The following is a 5,000-nucleotide window of genomic DNA, read 5'->3' on the forward strand; positions in this document are numbered from 1 at the left end:
AATATAGACGGTCCTCCGATACTCCATCTTTGGTACAAGGCAACCATTCCGCTGTAAATCAGTACGTCACTCGTAGTTCAGTCACCTCACAGCACTGCTCAGTAAACTATGCAGGCCCACATAGATAGATTATATACGCAAATGCCCCTATACATGCTGAACGTCCGTACACACAAAATGAACCACACGTCAGCCACACACTCTATCACACACTACTCTCTGCCTGTAACAGACACAGATACAACAACTAAGCACCAGCATGGACCAACGTCCGGTGCATCCTATCCGCCACAGTACACCAACTACGCTATGATAACCAGACCGGGAGGTCCAATCATAAAACAGAATACCCCACTCGTCCGACAACCACAATTGCTCAGAGAAGCCACCAACACCCACACATGTCCTACACAGGGGTGCACCCAACATCACCACACTGCCTCGTCTTACAGCACAAACACACTGGCAGGAATGAAACACACAGGTCTGCCGCAACCACAGACACGGCTCGCCCCCTCTCACTAGCGAAAAGCGCATCCCGACGTGACATAACTCCTTTGACACACTGACGCTGCCTCGGGCATCCACGTCCTACGGTCGATATCAACGAACCTCACCCCCCCCCCCCACAACACGCCATCCCATACCACATTGTGTACCGTACCCAAACCTAACGTGTACTGTACTACAACGCAATGTGTACCATAACACAACCCAGTTTGTACCTTAACCTAACCTATGTCACCTTAACCTAACCTATGTCACCTTAACCTAACCTATGTCACCTTAACCTAACCTATGTCACCTTAACCTAACCTATGTCACCTTAACCTAACCTATGTCACCTTAACCTAACCTATGTCACCTTAACCTAACCTATGTCACCTTAACCTAACCTATGTCACCTTAACCTAACCTATGTCACCTTAACCTAACCTATGTCACCTTAACCTAACCTATGTCACCTTAACCTAACCTATGTCACCTTAACCTAACCTATGTCACCTTAACCTAACCCATCTTGCACCTTAACCTAACCCATCTTGCACCTTAACCTAACCCATCTTGCACCCTAACCTATGTTGCACCTTAACCTAACCTGTGTTGCACCTTAACCTACCTCAATTTGCACCGCAATGTAACTCAATTTGCACCGCAATGTAACTCAATTTGCACCGCAATGTAACTCAATTTGCACCGCAATGTAACTCAATTTGCACCGCAATGTAACTCAATTTGCACCGCAATGTAACTCAATTTGCACCGCAATGTAACGCAATTTGCACCGCAATGTAACGCAATTTGCACCGCAATGTAACGCAATTTGCACCGCAATGTAACTCAATTTGCACCGCAATGTAACGCAATTTGCACCGCAATGTAACGCAATTTGCACCGCAATGTAACGCAATTTGCACCGCAATGTAACGCAATTTGCACCGCAATGTAACGCAATTTGCACCGCAATGTAACGCAATTTGCACCGCAATGTAACGCAATTTGCACCGCAATGTAACGCAATTTGCACCGCAATCTACCCCCAAGTTGTGCCTTAACCTAACCCACGTTGTGCCTTAACCTAACTCACGTTGTGCCTTAACCTAACCCACGTTGTGCCTTAACCTAACCCACGTTGTGCCTTAACCTAACCCACGTTGTGCCTTAACCTAACCCACGTTGTGCCTTAACCTAACCCACGTTGTGCCTTAACCTAACCCACGTTGTGCCTTAACCTAACCCACGTTGTGCCTTAACCTAACCCACGTTGTGCCTTAACCTAACCCACGTTGTGCCTTAACCTAACCCACGTTGTGCCTTAACCTAACCCACGTTGTGCCTTAACCTAACCCAAGTTGTGCCTTAACCTAACCCAAGTTGTGCCTTAACCTAACCCAAGTTGTGCCTTAACCTAACCCAAGTTGTGCCTTAACCTAACCCAAGTTGTGCCTTAACCTAACCCAAGTTGTGCCTTAACCTAACCCAAGTTGTGCCTTAACCTAACCCAAGTTGTGCCTTAACCTAACCCAAGTTGTGCCTTAACCTAACCCAAGTTGTGCCTTAACCTAACCCAAGTTGTGCCTTAACCTAACCCAAGTTGTGCCTTAACCTAACCCAAGTTGTGCCTTACCCTGCTCTGTAATTGGCATATGACACGTTACAGTAATGTATTGTCCAACCGCAACCCGCTCAGAATGTTGTGTACACAGCTACGTGTCATCTCCCCATAACAGCTGCATTGCAGTGTGGTACGCCATAGAGACGTGTGGGAGTAATGGACGCAGTGGATGGCGATCAGCATGAGCCGTCTGTTCATGTAGTGGCGCGTGTATGCAGACGTAGTAGTCTCTTCTCACACAATGTGATAGCACGGTGCCCCGCGTTCCACATCTGCGACATGCTACAGAGGCCGGTTGACAGTTGGTCGCGCAGTGGACATCGCATACGTACGGGGGCACCTTCCACGTGCCCTCTAGTCGGGCACATTTTGTTGCGTGGATGTGAGCGGATGTAGTGTGTCTTGACACCTGACAGGCAGGCATGCAATAATAGTTGACTTTGCAAACGGGGATGGACGTGTACGTTTACTGGTGACGTTACGCAAATGAACAACTGGTAACCCGTTGTGGTGCGGTTGTCCTTGCTGGAGGTACATCTGTGAGGGCAACGATCGGTACAGCTACGAAGCGGTCCCCACCATACCAACGAACGTGAATGTGAATCTGGGTGTGAAGCGATACGCGGCTGTGGGTGGGTGGGACTGTCCCCGGCCGGTGAGGGGGGGCCGCCCGGCGTGCTGGCCGCGCGGTGCGTGGGCGCACGCGCTACAGCCGGCTGGTGGGGGCGCCCAGTGGCAGGCGCGCCGGCCGACGGACGCGGCAGGCGGCGCAGCTGCGCGCCGGGGCACCCTGCGCGCGGCGCCGTGCAGCCAAAGTGGGTCCTCGCCGGCCCGGTGCGAAGCGCGGTGGACATCTGCAGTGTGCTGGTCCGATTGAGGACTGTGTGCGTTGAGGATGCGCCGCCGCCCGGCACTCGGCGCCGCGACGCCGTCTGCTGCTCGGTCGCCCCAGCGGTTCTCGCTGGTGGTTTGTATCGCAGTTGTGCAGACGTGTTGGCACGTGCGCTGTGCTGGGAGAGTTCGCTTCGGCACCCACGTGGGGCCTTTGCCCTTCTGTGGCGCTGGCGTTGGAGCTGCCGGTCACCGTAGGTGGCGCGTGTTGTCTCCCGCCGGCAATGCCACGACAGCACGCTCCCGGGCCTCTGTCGGCAGCGGCAAGCTCAGTTGGGAGCACGGGTGGTCGCACCTAAAGCGTCTACTCGCCTAACTCCGGGCGATTGCGCCTCTCTCGAACCCGACCAAGTACTTAGGACGGCGCTGCGCGCCGCCGGGACCTGAGAGGGTTTCGAGGTGTATTGTGCAGGGGAGCTCAGCCTCCTCCTGTTTGCAGAATAATTGAGCGGACGCTTGCGTGTTCGCGCGGGCCTCTGGGACACACTCCCGGGCGGCCGGCTGCTCAGCTCTAGTTGACGCAGCTCCCTGGTTGATCCTGCCAGTAGTCATATGCTTGTCTCAAAGATTAAGCCATGCATGTCTCAGTACAAGCCGCATTAAGGTGAAACCGCGAATGGCTCATTAAATCAGTTATGGTTCCTTAGATCGTACCCACGTTACTTGGATAACTGTGGTAATTCTAGAGCTAATACATGCAAACAGAGTCCCGACCAGAGATGGAAGGGACGCTTTTATTAGATCAAAACCAATCGGTCGGCTCGTCCGGTCCGTTTGCCTTGGTGACTCTGAATAACTTTGGGCTGATCGCACGGTCCTCGTACCGGCGACGCATCTTTCAAATGTCTGCCTTATCAACTGTCGATGGTAGGTTCTGCGCCTACCATGGTTGTAACGGGTAACGGGGAATCAGGGTTCGATTCCGGAGAGGGAGCCTGAGAAACGGCTACCACATCCAAGGAAGGCAGCAGGCGCGCAAATTACCCACTCCCGGCACGGGGAGGTAGTGACGAAAAATAACGATACGGGACTCATCCGAGGCCCCGTAATCGGAATGAGTACACTTTAAATCCTTTAACGAGTATCTATTGGAGGGCAAGTCTGGTGCCAGCAGCCGCGGTAATTCCAGCTCCAATAGCGTATATTAAAGTTGTTGCGGTTAAAAAGCTCGTAGTTGGATTTGTGTCCCACGCTGTTGGTTCACCGCCCGTCGGTGTTTAACTGGCATGTATCGTGGGACGTCCTGCCGGTGGGGCGAGCCGAAGGCGTGCGACCGCCTCGTGCGTGTTCGTGCGTCCCGAGGCGGACCCCGTTGAAATCCTACCAAGGTGCTCTTTATTGAGTGTCTGGGTGGGCCGGCACGTTTACTTTGAACAAATTAGAGTGCTTAAAGCAGGCAAGCCCGCCTGAATACTGTGTGCATGGAATAATGGAATAGGACCTCGGTTCTATTTTGTTGGTTTTCGGAACCCGAGGTAATGATTAATAGGGACAGGCGGGGGCATTCGTATTGCGACGTTAGAGGTGAAATTCTTGGATCGTCGCAAGACGAACAGAAGCGAAAGCATTTGCCAAGTATGTTTTCATTAATCAAGAACGAAAGTTAGAGGTTCGAAGGCGATCAGATACCGCCCTAGTTCTAACCATAAACGATGCCAGCCAGCGATCCGCCGCAGTTCCTCCGATGACTCGGCGGGCAGCCTCCGGGAAACCAAAGCTTTTGGGTTCCGGGGGAAGTATGGTTGCAAAGCTGAAACTTAAAGGAATTGACGGAAGGGCACCACCAGGAGTGGAGCCTGCGGCTTAATTTGACTCAACACGGGAAACCTCACCAGGCCCGGACACCGGAAGGATTGACAGATTGATAGCTCTTTCTTGATTCGGTGGGTGGTGGTGCATGGCCGTTCTTAGTTGGTGGAGCGATTTGTCTGGTTAATTCCGATAACGAACGAGACTCTAGCCTGCTAACTAGTCGCGTGACATCCTTCGTGCT

At 52.5% G+C, this 5,000-nt stretch overlaps 1 non-coding gene across 1 annotated transcript in view; it reads left to right on the plus strand.

Annotated features, from left to right (window-relative positions):
- Positions 1 to 3,532: 3,532 nt before the first annotated feature.
- The window catches only part of LOC126118186 (small subunit ribosomal RNA), a 1,909-nt gene continuing 441 nt past the window's right edge, over positions 3,533 to 5,000 (plus strand). The window contains exon 1 of the ribosomal RNA XR_007525631.1: positions 3,533 to 5,000. This exon is cut by the window's right edge and continues 441 nt beyond it. This is a non-coding gene — a ribosomal RNA (small subunit ribosomal RNA).

The sequence above is a fragment of the Schistocerca cancellata genome, unplaced genomic scaffold (genome assembly GCF_023864275.1).
Source record: "Schistocerca cancellata isolate TAMUIC-IGC-003103 unplaced genomic scaffold, iqSchCanc2.1 HiC_scaffold_349, whole genome shotgun sequence".
NCBI classification, from domain to species: Eukaryota; Metazoa; Arthropoda; class Insecta; order Orthoptera; family Acrididae; genus Schistocerca; species Schistocerca cancellata.